This window comes from Vulpes lagopus, chromosome 2 (genome assembly GCF_018345385.1).
Source record: "Vulpes lagopus strain Blue_001 chromosome 2, ASM1834538v1, whole genome shotgun sequence".
In the NCBI taxonomy this organism is placed as follows: Eukaryota; Metazoa; Chordata; class Mammalia; order Carnivora; family Canidae; genus Vulpes; species Vulpes lagopus.
Window position 1 is genome coordinate 62,300,255 of NC_054825.1, and position 16,777 is coordinate 62,317,031.

Consider the following 16,777-nt stretch of genomic DNA (forward strand, 5'->3'; position numbering starts at 1 on the left):
ACCCCACTTACATCAATGGACATATCATCCAGACAAAATTCAAAAAAGAAATATTGGCCTTAAATAACACTTTAGATGAGATAGATAAGATAGACTTAATAGATATGTACAGAAGACTTCATCCAAAAGCAACAGAATTCATATTCTTAAGTGGCCATGAAATATTCTCTAGGGTAGATCACATATTAGGATACGAAACAAGTTTCAATAAATTTAAGAAGACTGAAATCATATCAAGCATCTTTCTGGATCATAAAGGTACACATTTGAAATCAATTACAGGAATAAAACTGGAAATATCCTAAATATGTGGAGGTTAAACAGCATGCTATTGAACAACCCATTGAGTCAATAACAAAAACAAAGGAAATTTTAAAAAATACCTAGATACAAATGAAAATGGATTACAACATACTAAAATCTATAAAATGCAACAAAAAATGATCTAAGAGGGAAGGTCATAACAATATAGGCCTACCTCAAAAATACAAGAAGAGTTTCAAACAACCTAACTTTACACCTAAGGGGACTATGCAAATAAGGACAAAAAAAAGCCCATAGTTAGTAGAAGGAAATAAATAATAAAGATCAGAGTAGAAATAAATAAAATAAAACACAGTAGAAAAGATCAATGAACCTAAGAGCTGGTTCTTTGAAAAGACAAGGAAAATTGACAAATGTTTGGCTAGTCTCACCAACAAAGAGAGGAAGGGCTCAAAAAATAAAATCAGGAAAGAGAAGTTACAACTGATACCACAGAAATACAAAGGATCATTTAAGAAACTATGAACAATTATATGCCAAAAAGTTGGACATCCTAGAAGAAATACATAGATTCTTACGATCATACAATATTCTAAGACAATCAGGAAGAAATAGAAAGTTTGAATAGACCAATACTAGTAAGGAGACAGAATGGCTTTACTGGTGAATTCTACCAAACACTTTAATATCTATCCTCCTCAAAATTCAAGAAAATTGAAGAGAAAAAACATTTTCAAACTCATTTTACAAAGACAGCATTAGTCTAATATCAAAAGCAAACAAGTACATCACAAACTCACAAAAATTACAGGACAATATCCATGATGAACATAGATGAAAAAATCTCAACAAAATATTAGCAAATTGAAGTCAACTATACATTAAAGGGATCATACACTATGACCAAGTAAGATTTATTCTAGAGATGCAAGGATGATTCGGTATCTGCAAATCAATCAACATAATATACCACATTAACAAAATGAAGGATAAAAATTATATGATCATCTCAGTATATGCATAAAAAACATTTGAGAAAATTCTACATCCATTTATGGTAACAATTCTTTTTTTAAGATTTTATTTATTTATTCATGAGAGACAAAGAGAGAGAGAGGGAGAGAGAGGCAGAGACAAAGGCAGAGGGAGAAGCAGGCTCCTTGCAGGGAGTCTGATGTGGAACTCGATCCCTAGACCGGGGATCACACCCTGAGCTGAAGGGAGATGCCCAACCGCTTAGCCACTCAGGTGTCCCTATGGCAACAATTCTTAGCAAAGTAAATGTAGATAGCATATACCTCAACATAATAACAAGAATAATAGAAACAAGACAAGGATTCCCACTTTTCCCACTTTTATTCAACATAGTATTAGAAGTCATTGCCAGAGCAATTAGGCAAGGAAAAAAAGTCCAAATTGAAAAGGAAGAAATAAAATCGTCAACTTTGTGAATGACATTATTTTATGTAAGGAAAACTGTGAGGATGACACACACACACAACACACACACACACACACACACACTCAAAACTGTTAGAATAAATAAATTCAGGAAAATAGCAGGGTAAAAAATCAATATACAGTTGTGTAACTATGTACTAGTAACAAACTATTATAAAGAGAAATCAAGAAAACAATTTCATTTATATTTACATCAAAAAGAATAAACTACCTCGGAAAAAACTTAAGCAAAGAGGTCAAAGACCTGTACCCTGAAAACTAAAAGTCACTGATTAAAGAAATTGAAGAAGCCACAAATAAATAGAAAGATATTACATTTTCATGGTTTTGAATAATTAATATTACAAAAATGTCTATATTATCCAAGAAATATACAGATTTAATGCAATCCCTATCAGAATTCCAGTGGTCTTTCATAGAGCAATCCTAAAATTTGTAGGGAACCACAAAAGACCCCAAATAGCCAAAGCAGTTTTGATAAAGATACAAAGCTGCATCATGATCTCTATTTAAACTATATTAAAAAGCAATAGCTGTCAGCAATATAAAATCAGACATGTATAAAATCAGTGAATCAGAACAGAGAGCCCAGAAATAAACACACATATATATGATCAACTAGTTTACAACAACAAAAAAAGGCAAAAATATACAACTGGAAAAGGACAGTCTCTTCAATAAATGGTGTTGGGAAAACTGAACAGCCACATATAAAAGACTGAAACTAGACCACTATCTTATACCACACACAAAAATTAATTCAAAATTATTAAAGATTTGAATGTAAGACCTAAAGTTATAAAACACCTAGAAGAAAATATGGGACATAAGGTACTTGACATTGGCCTTGCTGATGAATATATTTGTATCTGACAACAAAAGCAAAAATAAAGAAGTGGGACTACATCAAACTAAAATGCTTCTATACAGCAAAGAAAGACATCAACAAAATGAAAAGATAACCTACTGAATGGGAGAATATATTTTCCAATCATATATCTGACAAAAGAGTAATACTCAAACTATATTTAAAAACTCATTAAATTCTATAGCAAAAATAGCAATTTGAGTTTTAAAAATAAGTAGATAACAGGAACAGGCTTTTTTCCAAAGAAGACCTACAGATGGCCAATAGTCACATGAAAGGATGTTCATTAGTTCACCTGAGTGGCTCAGTCAGTTATGCATCTGCCTTAGGCTCAGGTCATGATCCTGGGTTCCTGAGATTGAGCCCCACATGAGCCTCCCTGGTCAGTGGGGATTCTGCTTCTTCCTCTCCATTCTGTCCCTCCCTACTGCTTGTGCTCTCTCTTACTCTAGTTCTCTCTCTCTCTCTCAAATAAAATCTTAAGACTAAGAAGAAGAAAAGATGTTCAATATCACTGATAATCAGGGCAATACAAATCAAAACTACAATGAGATATCACCTCACTCTTGTTAGAATGGCTATCATCACAAAAACAAGAAATAACAAATGTTGGTGGGGACATGGAAAAAGAGGACCTTTGCACACTGTTGGTAGGAGTGTAAACTGATATAGCCACTATGGAAAACAATATGGTGATAATAAAAAAATTAACAATAGAACTACTATATGGTCTAGCAGATCCACTTCTGAGTACTTGTGTGAGAGAGAGAGAGACAGAGAGAGAAACAGTAATTTTTAACAATGTACCCCTATCTTTATCATATTATTTACAATAGCCAAGATGTGGAAAGAAGCTAAGTGTCCATCATTGGATGAATGGATAAAGATATGTGAGTGTGCACAATGGAATATGACTCAGCCATTAGAAAAGAATGAAATCTTGCCATTTGCAATCACATGGATGGACCTAGAGGGTAGTATGCTAAGTGAAATACATTAGACAAATACTATGCAATTTCACTTTTACATGGAATCTAAAAACCAAAACGAATGAACAGATAAAACTAAACTTACAGATACAAAAATCAAGGTGATAGTTCCCAGAAGAGAGTGGGATTGGGAGGATGAACACAGAAAGTGAAAGGAGTCATGAGACTTAAATTTCTAGCTACAAATCGAAGGTTTCCTAGCATCTACTAGTGCTCTTAGCTATTTGCTCTGAGTCTTGTAGGTGAGGGTCACAGAAATACCTAACCCTTATAAATACAAAGTCCGTGAAGTAAATAAATTTTGTTCCCCACAACCTGGCCTCCTCTCTGTTCACTATTTCTGTTCCACCTAATGATTCCTTTCTCTGCCTCAAGTGTCCACTTACTCAGGTGTTACCTTATCTACTGCAACTTTCAGGAAAGAATCTGATGACTATACATATTAATAACCAGTGCAGCCTAACTTATTTACTTTTCTGGGATTTTTGGAAGAATGTTAGAGTACCAATTAAAGCATCAGTATTCTGAGGGGGGGGGGAGAAAAATAGCTATTTTTGTTCTTATTTCCAGACGTAAGAACTTCATGGCCCTGAAATCTTACCAAATAAACAAAAACTATTTTCCTACTTCTTACATATAGTGTATTTTCCATGAAACTATTTTTTCCTTCTCCATCACAGGTTCAAACTTTACTAGTAGTAAAAATTAAATCTACTTACAATAAAAAGGAAACTAAAGAAAATTTATAATTTTTGGAAGGGAGTATGAAGCAGGAAAAATATTTGAATCTACTGCTACTAAAACTTTTAAAAAATAAAAGATTTAACAACTTTATCATATAACACTTAGTCATGACTCTAATATGTCCTTTATACATAGATGTGAATAAGAAAATTGAAGCTAGAATTGCGTCACCAGTTGTTTGGCCAGCAGGAAAACAAGACAGTTCCCTACTCTACTGTTCTTCATTTAATCTTCCTAATCATTTGCTGTATTCTCTTGAAAGCGTTGTAATTGTTTTTTCTTTATTTAATGTTCTCTTTTTCATAGATGACCTTGTGGATACGTGGAATAAGTATCTGCATGTTTGGAATAATTTGAAGAGTTCCAAAAAAGTAAGGGGATGAGACACAAAACAGGTGTGTTTTAAGAGGAAGAAGAATCTATGTACACACACACACACACACACACACACACACACACACACCTCAGGATGGGAAATTGGGTTAAGGTGAGAAAACAGGTACTCATATACTCATATTTTTCATGGCTTATTTACCTTTTGGACAAGCTGGCCTATTCTCCCTTTATGAGTTCTTCCCCATTGAAATAATTCCTACCTCATTATCCTAATTAGGAATCATAGGCAGAATCACTAAAAGAAACAAGAATATAATCTTAGACTTCTCTGCCCAATTCTTCCTCTAATTTCCATTTTACAACAGTGCCAGAGATCTCTGCTTAAATTGAGATGCAGAGCTATTGCAGTGTTACATGTCAGCACCGAGGACAGGTCTTTTTAACTGTGGAAGACAGAATGACCATATTGTCTATTGTTTAAAAAAAATTAATTATGAATCAGGATAAGTATGTTTACACTCAAAAAATAGGGAGCTCAATGGGGTGACACTTGCTTTATAAAAGTATTTAGCAAATTTCACAAAAATAAAAAGCCAGTTCTCTAGAGAATTTAACATTGATATTAGCTTGCAGATATTTTGGAAACACAGATGGTGTATAAATTAAGAAATACCTAGACACATAATCAGAAATAATCTTCCCTCTGGTTTGTATTTGGCTGTGTTTATAATAGTACAAGAAACAGGTTCTACATGGCATGGTAAGCAAAACACAAGATCCTATACTAGCCAAAGAAAAAAACCTATAGATTTAATGGCATAAGGATTTGCAGTTTTAATTTAAGACCTTTGTCCTGCCTTTTAGAATTGTCTGAACTAATGTCTTGTTTCTTTGTTTTTTTTTTTCTATTTTTATCTCTGAATTTTCTCCCAGGCTATTATTTCAGGCAGAAACCAAGGAAGATTGCTTAATATTTTTTTTTAACAATTAAGCAGTACTTATTAATCAGAATTTGTTGACAGTTTTCCAAGAGTGTAATTGAGGTTACATAACCTTGCCTCCATTGACAAATGCAAATTGAGCCATAGTGTTCAGGTGAGAAATATCTGATCACAATTTGGAAGGGAAGTATTTATTTAACATAGAAAATATTGAACTGTATGCTGACATTAGAGGAACAGCTCAATTTATTCTGTAATGTTCTCACTTACACCAAGCATGTTATGTGTCTGCATCTTCTTTCCCTAATAAAGCTATAAGCCTCACCTTTGAAAGACAATTCTGTGTAGCCCTGGTACCTCCACAGTGATCTGCAAAGAATTGGTTACCAGAAAAGATGAAAAAGTGACAGATATACTCAGGAGGAATCTAACTAGCCATAAATTTGAATTTGAATTCAAAAACTTAAAAAATACTGACAATATGGATTTATCAATATTTTATTCATCCACTCAAAAAATATTTATTGAGCACCAGCTAGGTATTGTGACTCATATCAAGTTTGGGGGATACAATGGTGAGCAAACAGTAATAGTCTCTGCTCTCTGCAAGATCAATATAAACAGAGAAAGTTACTTAAGCAAGCAATTTCAATAAACAGTATTTTCTTTCCAACTATTTCCATCAAAAAGTGACTTCTTGATGCCTACACTGTAAAATTCAGACTTATCAACAGTCCTACTCCTCACTATATATTCTCTGCTCCCTCAAGACATATCTTTACCTCTTTGCTTAAAGAGAGTGTGCTTTCATTTCCACTTCCCCAGACCATAATTGTCTCAGTGTGTAATTTTATAATTCATTCCTTCCATTTATAGTTCCTATTTAGCTCACATTCACTACTTTGTCAACACCCCCCCCTTAATCCACGTCTTATATAATAATTTGTGTGCATGTTTCCCTCTCCCAGTAGATGTAAGAACTTTTGGTGGCAAGTCCCTTTTTTATTCATTTCCTCATTCTTTTCTTTTTAAAGATTTTAATTATTTATTCATGAGAGACACAGAAGGAGAGAGAGGCAGAGACACAGGCAGAGGGAGAAGCAGGCTCCATGCAGGGAGCCTGATGTGGGACTTGGTCCGGGGTCTCCAGGATCACCCCCGGGGCCAAAGGCAGGTGCTAAACCGCTAAGCCACCAGGGCTCCCTCCTCATTCTTTTTATAGATCCTAGCCAAGTCCCCCAAAGCGTCTTAAATATCAACAAAAACAGCTTCCTGCTCTCCACTCACAATTTTGTTAATTCCTTTTGCCCCACAAGTATTCCCTCTGCCTGGAATATTCTGTCTACCAATAATCATAGTCTACATTGTCCCCTCTTCTTTAAATATCAATAAAAACTCTTTTAAGCATTATATTTTGCTATTAATAATGTAAAACACAGGAAATTGTTGTATTGTAACCATCAGAATAATTTTAATTCACCAGGGTTTTTTCTCTTCAACTAATAAAAATATATGTAAGCATTCTACCACTTTGGCAGTGAGAACAATAGCATACATCTTGCTCTCACAGAACTCATAATCTAGTGAAGAATAAAAAAGAAGACAGGTACAGGCACTACCAGTTAAGACCAGATTAAGTGGTGAGGGAGACAGGCATCAAAAAAGCCAAACCTTTTGGCCTCTGCACAGACAACCACACATTAATGCCACACAGACACATCTTGTCTAAAATTGAATTTGCTTTCTTCTTCTGCAAAAGCTGCTTACAGCTCTGTAATTAACCCAGAAGGAATCCCCTAGACTCCAAATGTTTTATAGCTCATCTAATTAGGACAAAGGCAGCAGCTCAAAAGCAGGATATACACTTCCCAGTCAGAAAGGTACAGGAGATGTCCCTCAGGCAGCCTAAGGCATACAGCAAGAACAGAAAATATAAACACAGTCATTTTTGGCATGCTGGGATTTCTGAAACATGAATTTTGCAGACATATTTCAAATCCAAGCTTGACTTTCTCTTATTGTTTGTGACACTTCAGCCCCACTGTATGTACCCATCCGTTGAGGCCTCAGGACCCTCAGATGAATTTCAGTAGTGAACTAAACAAAATTAATTAATTAATATAAACCTGCTAATATTCAGAAATATTAACAATATTCAGAAATATTAACAATGTACTATCTTTCATGCATAGAGCTGATATCCAAGTTTCCCATCAGTAGGATTCTGGCTTTGAATTGCTCTTTTGGAAAGAGAGATGGATTTTGCATAACATTAATTCCTTTTCCATTCCTCTTAATGACCAATTGTTTGCCTCTTACAATATGATGTGTTAGGAGCCAGTCTGTGATCTCAGTACAGAGTATTTCCCTTAATGCTAATAATCAATCCATATAAGAATTAACTTACTTTCCAAAGGTCATTTCTACTATGCCTCAAAACAAATAAATAGAATTCTAATTACCCAGCCACCTCTCATCATTAACATTGTGTTATTTAACTAAATATGAAATGCCTATTTATTCCAAATACCTACTTCCAAAATAATTAGAAAGTATTAAATAAAGATCAATTATGCTGAACATAACTTAATATGTTACAATGTGAAAAGTGCTAAGGGGAAGCCTTGGAAATCTTCTAAGCTGCTGTAAAGAATATTTATCACTATATAGTACTGTAGACACAAGATGACATCTTAATCTTTAAGTAATATCACCACCAACAAATATCTATTGCATTTATTATTGTTTCAAAGTTACTGGCACAAATTAGTTAATTATTCACTAATGTTTTAATTTACGATAAATAGAAGTTCATAGTATCTCTCCATAAGATTTCAAATTGCTTGGTTTTCTCATTCATTAATATTTACAGATATGTAGTAACAAATTTCTTTGCATAAAATATGAAAAAGGCTTTACTTTTTGGTCCATTTCCAACTGGTATTAAGCAGTACAGTAAATTGTCTTACAAGTTTCAGATAACCAAACTCAGAAATTGAGTTCACAACAAAAATGGAGACAATATGTAGATTCACTGAAAAATAGTTGAAAACCCAACATCCAGAAACTATAATTACTATGATATGTACCTTTTTGGTGCTCCTATTATTTTTTAAAACCATATCTAGAATTTTATAATTCTGATTTGACATTTGAAATTTATGTCACATCTTATGAACTTTTACAGTTTTCCACAAACTAAGAAACATCTTCATTCTCATGGAACGAAGCTCTAAATTCTAAACACAACAATCAGCAAATAGCATCTTTCAGGTAGGGCCTGAAGTACAGACAACTGGAACCAACTAAGAGAAACTCATCAAGGCTTATAGTGTCAAGTACATTAAGAAAAAGTTAACAAGGAACACAGAAACTCACAAAGAATACTTACAAAGCTAGGCTCAAGTCAATTGTTTCTAGAGTTGACCATACTTTGCCCCTAATAGGCAGTCTCTTTCCTTACTATTGTTACTGAGAAATTTAAAGATTTTAAGCACATCCAAAGAATTAAGGCAGTTTTTGCTCAGACTCCTCATTCACTCTTTTTTGGGAAATTTTCCTCCAAAATGAAATATTGCAGGTGAAAGCACCTGATTGTAATTAGCCATATTGCCTCCTGTGTCAGAATAAACAGATGCTCTAAGAATTCCTTTCAAAAACTAAAAAAACACCATTGGAAATTCCCTGTATTTCATTCCATAATTGTGGCTATTGCCGAATCCTTTGGAAACTAGAAACACAAAGCAGAAATCAGGGTGATAAAAACTAATAAAGTGGACACAAGTGGGATGTGCTGCAGTAGTAAAATAGGGGAGTCACAGACCACATTCTAGATTATTGGGGAAGATCTGGATCAAAGGTGGGGAGGATATGAGACCCAGAGCTAATGAGGAAAATATTGTTACTAGAAATATCAAAGAACAGGAAGATGTACACCAGACCAAATTGACATGAATCTATAATGAGAACGACATGGTTCTGACTTAGGTAAAAGCAGGCAGGAATCTTCTCTGTTATTAATTATTCATCTTCCACCTTTCTTGAAGCTATACTTCTACCTTTTAGTGGTTCTATTCATGAGGTACATGGGCACTAAATCCTGACATTTGCTATAGAGCTGTTGGGGGCCTCCTGAAGTCAGAGCTCTGAAAAATTAGAATAAATCAGGGATCACTGGTCATACTATAATCTCTCTGCTTGTTCCCAGAAGCGTTTTGCAGTAGTACTCTTCACAAAACCCCTATAGGCAGTAATACTAAAAGTCATTAAGATTTGTTGCTTCATAATTCTATGAAAAACACACATGAGAATATTGGAATTTCAAGGCCCTTAATTTCATCAAAAATAGGGTGTTCAAAGCTATTCTAATTTGTTCTGAATGCTCTTGCTAAGGTAATTACTGTCTTAGGTCACAGTAGCATCTAATGTTTTTCATTCTGACATTTTTTCTTTTTTGTTATTTCTTACTTTGTATACTGGTCTCCCTCCTTTCCTTAGTAGTCTTTCCTCTAATACTCAATAATATTATAGATTTCACATTAAATATAAAATAAACATTTACTGAGCACTCACCTTCTATACATAAAGTAGTGAGGAATAGGAACATAAATAACTATGATTAATGATAGCAAGTATTCCTTAGGTACTTTGTATTATTTTGCTTAATTCTCATAAAAACTCTTTGAAGCAATGCTCATTATGGTGCCATTATTTTCTGACTGAGAAGTTAAGACGTAGAAATTTTGAGTAACTTGCCAAAGTTTATTCAGATCACATACTTAATTTGTTTAGAGATTTGCTAAGACATTTTTTAACATTATGTGGAATAATAAATGTTTAAACTATAGGTCAAGACAAAAAGAGGAATCTCATAAGAAAGTCTATGATACATTAGCAAATGAACTCTTCAAATAATTCAGTACTACAGAATTGTATAAAATTTCAGCATTTGGAAACTGAATAATCTGTTTAATTGGGTCAGAGATTGGGTAAGTAACTGAAAGAAAGTAAAACTGGAAAGGCAGTCCAGAACCTGGTTGTAAAACAGTTGTTTTATTTTTTTTTCCACCCTAAGTAATTTAGGATTTTATATACAGTGTGGTGCCCTTGAAAGTTTTTGAAATGAAAGTGTCATGTGCCATGATCAAGGCATTTTTTTAGGACAATGAATCTGGCAATAGTATATAGAGCAGATGCTCAGAGGAGAGGTTCATAAAGATAGAACAACTGGAAGCTTGAAGTACTATTTTACTCATAAAGAGATAAGAACTTGAGTTAAGGTGGTACAATAGGAGGAGGAAGGAAGGCATGGCTGGAAATGATGTATGAAAGAGAAAACAAGATTTAGTCATTGAATATGTGTCATGAGGAAGAACAAGGCAGTGCAAATGTCTTAAGATTTGAGCCTGGAAGACAGGAAATCAGGAAAAGAAGCAGTTTGGGAGAAACTAGAAGGTTGAATCTCTCCACTTTGATGAGACATATAATGTAAATCCCCTTTGTGAGGTATTATAGGCCACGGAAGAAATCCAGTTCACCAGGACAAAGAGTAGACAGAGAATCAAAAGAATGCTCCTACTCAAGGCTAAACTAAATAGAGGAAAACAGCCACTGATATATGCATTTAGTATAATTGTTTATATTTATCAAACTTCATTTATGTCTTATTTACTATTTTTTTAAAAAAGCCATTCATCACCTACTATCCACTAACACTATGATGATTCACTGGGTATTTAGCATGATCTTCTAATCCTGTCAATTATTTTCCAAGAAGTAACTAGAATTAAATTTTAATTTTTACATATTGGAAGTTAATCTCCAGATTTGGCCTCCTGTCAATCAACCTTCTTTGAAATTAAAAATGAAATACTTTCCCTAGTGAAGTTTGTCCCTTCAGTCATGAGACAGCCCTGAAATCCCTTTCTAGCATATTTTTACAAGTGTGCCCATCCAGAGGGGAAGACAGCTGAAAGAAGAGAGAACAAATCCACTCAAATGACTGAGTATGCACATACACTTTATTTTTAAAAGCTGAGTCTCAATAAAATTGTTCTAGGAATGATGCTAATAAAGTGAGCAACTAAGTACCTGAATACCATTTGTTTCTTGTAACAAAATGACAGCACTTCAACATCTATCAAAGTTGCAGCAAATGTTTTATATTTTGTATACAAAATATGCAGTTTCATGGAATATGATGAAGCCAATACTTGTCATTGCCTTGTATGAGAAGGAAAACAAATTGACAAATTTTGTAAAAGTCCTAAAAGTATTAACACTGCTTCTTCAGTTTGTCAGGCAGGAATTGATATTTATAAATCGCGAGCCTCAGGAGAAGCAAACCAGAATCAAGTAATTCTGTAGCTACATTTCAAATAGAGTCAACTCCATGGAGTCTGCATATGTATATTTTATAGAATTTCTGAGTCTACGAACTATGTCTTCATGAGCATCAAAGTTTTTCACAGATGAGAAAATTAATGCTTAGAAAACGACAGCCCCAGTTTATCCAGCCAGTTGGAGAATGAACCAGGATTCAACTAACTATAGTATTTTCTACTAGACAACAAAAAAAGCATGGGACTCTGGTTAGAATGCATGCATTAATTCTCTATTTTTATCTGACTGGCAATTTTTACTAAATGGTACTCACAAATAAAGCAATTATTTAAAGTTTTTTTTAAAAAATGTTTTTAGCTATGTGCCTCTTAACAATGACATGATTTAAAACATGGCCCTTCTTTCTCCAGTGTTTCTAGGATCAGCTCAACATTGTCCCCCCTCAGAAACATACCTCAGTGATTGTGCCCAAGTCTTCAGTTCTTCCATCTATAAAACAGAAATCGTCACCCCTATTTGAAAACTACTCTTTTGCTTTTTTTTCCCCTTAGGTTTAATGTGCCTGGAAAAGCTACTTCTGGGTTATGTTATTTCAAATTATGAAACACATGAAGCAAAGTATTTTCATTCAAATTATTATTTTTTTGTTTCTCAAGAAGACACATTGCACTTAGCTTCTCAAAAACCAGAATACTCAGGGAAAAAAGCATATCTTACCTTGAACATAGGACATGGACTCAGGGAGACTGGCTGTTGAGAATAGAGACAGGCTGAAGGTGAAGTTGTAAAACTCTAAGGGAGACAAGAAAGTATTTTAGAGGAAAATCCATATTCTCTGATCACTTTTTAAAACTACTTTCCAAACCCTGAGTGTTATTCATAATTTTAAGTTTATATCTTGCTAACCATTATTTATTTCCACAAAATACTTTAACTCACTAATGCAGGACAAATAATACAAAATATTTCCCACATCAAATTATAATATTTTCTATATGCTGAGGCTAAACTACATAATGAGGATATGCAAGAGACGGGAAACATTTATGCCTCTTGGATCACAGCCATTTTCACAAGAGAAGGAGAAATGATTCAATGTGTCTTCATTTCTACTTCTCCTCTGGAGGACTATTGATATAGAGGTTAGAAGACCACCTATGCCTTCAAATACCACAAACAGTGCAAACACTGCTGTGGCATCCATTACCTCTACAGAGACCATAGAACTGAGCACTCGGTCTTCTGCACACTCAAAATTACAAATTGAGAGGGCTATTAATAAATATCCCCTTTTTAAGCTGGAAGGAAACTGGAGCTTAGCCATAAGCAGAGGACACTTAAGATCCAGCAAGTATCTGTAATAATAAAAATTACAACAAATGATGCAAATTTAATTTCTTGACTTTGCAATTATTGCTTATGTGATATTATCTTAAAGGTATTATCAAACAAGTTGATATTAGATATAAACCAGTGAGAAAGTGGCTTTTTATATGTAAGAGTGCGTTTTAGAAACAAATTTGGCGTGTATTTAAAATTCCAAAAAATTCCAGGTGAAAAGCAGGAGTATTTTTCTCATGTAAGACATGATTCTCGTGTTTCAAAAATTCTGGGGAAAGTCCTTCCATAGTAAAGACTATGGGTGGGAAAGAATGAAGAACAAAAAAAGCTGATGGTATTAAAACTGGAAGACAATGTACAGGTGGCATAATGTCTCAGAAAACTTATGGTAGGGACTTAACATTACATTAGCTGCATATGTCAATAGAACTGAAAGTGCATGAAGCATTGGGAAAAAGACAGTATTATACCAAAAGTTTGCTGATATTCAAAATCACAGATTTGCCCTAAATCAGAAAAGATACAAAGGACATTCCTTTCTCAACTGACCTTTACATACACATACACACACACACTCACACACTCACACACACACACATCGTATAATTTGTCTTTGAAAGGGGAATCACCACAGTTGTCACCTGTTTACCATGAACCACGGGTTCTTAAATAAGTAGTTCTGTGTATCATATACTTCACTGCTTCATATTTAAAGACTAGCTAGAAAAGTGTTATATGGCCAAGGAAGAGAAACAGTTTACCTTGTTAATTAAAAAAACACGTGGTAAGTGAATTTTCTAGGCTTATCTAAGATGTTTATCCCATATTTAACATGAGCACATGGTGATGACAATTTCTGGAACAACTTTCCAAATCTCTATAATGGAAGCCTGATAACAAATAATCATGCTAGGAAATAAACCCATATCTGCTTATTTACCTTCGAATCCAAGTTCACAATTCTACTGAAGTTACACTCTTAGCAGAATTCCATTGTGGTCTAAACAGGCAACTTCAATTATGAGAGTTTCAAATATTCTTCTAAATTATCATCAGTTTATTCAACAGTTTGAAAATTGATCATTTAATGGATTCAGTAAAATAACTGTGGTGTCCTTATTATGGTGTTTCATCTACAGATATTGTAACACTTTTCACATAACATGTCAACATAGAAAAAATACACCATTTTTTTCCACACTCTGCTAATAAATGCAAACTCAACTTTTTGCCCATCTTCTGAATTACTCTTCTTGCCCAGGAATTGCTTATAGTTACTTACCATATTTGATATTGTTGTTATCATAGTAATGTGTGGAATTTTGAAATACCTGATTTACCCTTTTTTTTTTTTTTGTATGGCCCAATTCAGTGCTCTGGGTCACTAACGTTTGGTAAAGATGCGGTTTTAGTCTTAAAAGAGCAGGATGGTGATTTACTTTAGAGCATGAATAAATTACAATTTAAATTTCATTTACTTCTACTCCATCTGGACTTTTAAATCATAAGAAAATAGTACCAATAATAATTTAAATCAGGTTCTAGAGCTTTGGCATTAACTCTTTGTGTTTATACTTTAAAAATATGTATTTTGATATATATAAAAAAGCAGCAAACTTTCTCATTCTCTTATTTCTCCCCTCCAGTAAAGCTCATTGAATTTAAAAACATGTGTGTGTAATTTATTGCCAATTGTACCCACTTTATTAAAATAATGTATTGAAGTGTAAAAGACAGCAAGATTTTTAAAAGCACATTTACTATTAATTTGAAAATAAACTTCTATTCTTAGCTTTTAAGAAATGCAGAGTATTTCCAAAAACTCATTTTATGTGTGCTATCCACCCACCTCTTTCCTTTTTGTCTTTAAAGCCTAATGAGGAAAATTGACTGTAAGCTTTGTGATTTCAGCCTAAGGCACTAAAGGCAGCCAACATTACTATTGTTGCCATATCTGTCTTTCTCTTTATTATACAAGTATATCGATGATGTAATTGCAGAAGTTAGGGTTTACTCGAGCTGTTGGAGCAAAAGGATTTTTTTAGACTGCCTCCTTCAGCACCGTAGAACCACTGTAAAACAGAACCAAGTACACAATTGAAGCAATTCATCTCTTGAAAGCAAATCTGCAGGATCTTCATCTTGAAGGACTGATCAAGAGCTCGAGATGCAGAACCACTAGTAAACCTCAATTTGCTCCAGACTGATGCTGAGCTGGAAAAATACTTGAATGGCATAGTGCTAGTCTATGGCATTTTGGCTTTTAACCCCTTCTTAGAAGCCCTCAACTTTTCTGTTTTGGCTCTAATTTTGCCCCGGAAAGCCCAAGGGATTGGGAAATATCCCAGCCTTTTATCCCAGCCTTGTTTGTCCCTAAGCGGATATTCCCCTGAAAGTTGAGTGGAAACTAAGCAATCATTTATCATTCTGCATTTAAAATAAAGCAGTGATTGAGAAGTCCATGATCCTACACAGAGCCACCCACATTATAAACATCCAAGAGCTGAGCATTTACAAATGCCATCTACTACACTGGGAGAACCCCCATGGTTGTGATTCAAAGTGCAAACAAAAAGAAGCAAGAAAATACAGACACGAAATCACATGCAGATGGGGCAGCGCGAACAGGGAAAAGAGAACATACCTGAGGGATTCTCCTTAAAAAAAAAAAAATGTACACACCAGCTGGGCTGTTTCTTCCCTCCTTTTGGAGAGTATGGGTTTTCCTTTCAGGAATACCACTTGGAATCCCGTTTCCAGTCTCCTTTCTTTTATTCAGCCACAAATAGTTCGAGCAGGAGAGGAGGCTGCATCCCAGGGATGTGCCTCAAGTGCAACCAGGCATGCCTTTGGTCTGCAACGGGGTCTGTTCTCAGTTCTACGGTGCTCCCCAGGCAGCAGCCTCCAAAGCAACCCTACAACTTAGCGGCTTGGCGTGAACCTGCCTCTCGCTCTCCTCCTTGCCAAATTCCTTCGGCAGCTCATTCCTCATCACTGTCTCTAAGAAAGCAAAGCGGGTTGTCTCCCGTGCGTTGACGAGCGCCGGGGTTCATCACCAATTGAGGGTGAGGAGCATCGCGGCTGAGTGCGCGCAGGGAACTTCACAGAGCGCGGGCCACGGCGGCGGCGGCGGCGGCGGCGGCGGCTTCGGGGAATGCAGCACGGACGCGGCGATCCCCGGCCTCGCTCTGCCCCGGGCGCCTCGGCTCCCCGCGCGGCCGCCCCTCCTGCTGCACCGAGCAGCGCCTCCGGGCTGGGCCCCACCGCCCCTGCTCGCGGGAGATGCACCGTGGCCGCTGCCAGGTGTGGCCCGCGTCACCACCGCACTGACAACTAACTGGGGGACGCAGCTCCATCGCTGGCGGAAACGCCTGGATGCCCGAGCTCCTCAGCCTTTTTTTTTTTTTTTTTTCCTTTATCGCCGAGGGATGACCTCGGAGACCATTGTACGGCTTCTACTAGCCGCCCTGTTTGCAACCTCTTTGATAACA

The 16,777-nt window shown here is 35.4% G+C and overlaps 1 protein-coding gene across 1 annotated transcript in view; it reads right to left on the reverse strand.

Annotated features, from left to right (window-relative positions):
* UNC13C (unc-13 homolog C) overlaps positions 1 to 16,576 on the reverse strand; it is a 586,599-nt gene extending 570,023 nt beyond the window's left edge. Inside the window, exons 1-2 of the mRNA XM_041745721.1 lie at positions 15,931 to 16,576; positions 12,663 to 12,737 (exon numbers count right to left, since the gene is read on the reverse strand). The gene's annotated coding sequence lies outside the window, so the exon portion shown is untranslated. The remainder of the gene's footprint in view (positions 1 to 12,662; positions 12,738 to 15,930) is intronic.
* Between the last annotated feature and the right edge of the window lie 201 nt (positions 16,577 to 16,777).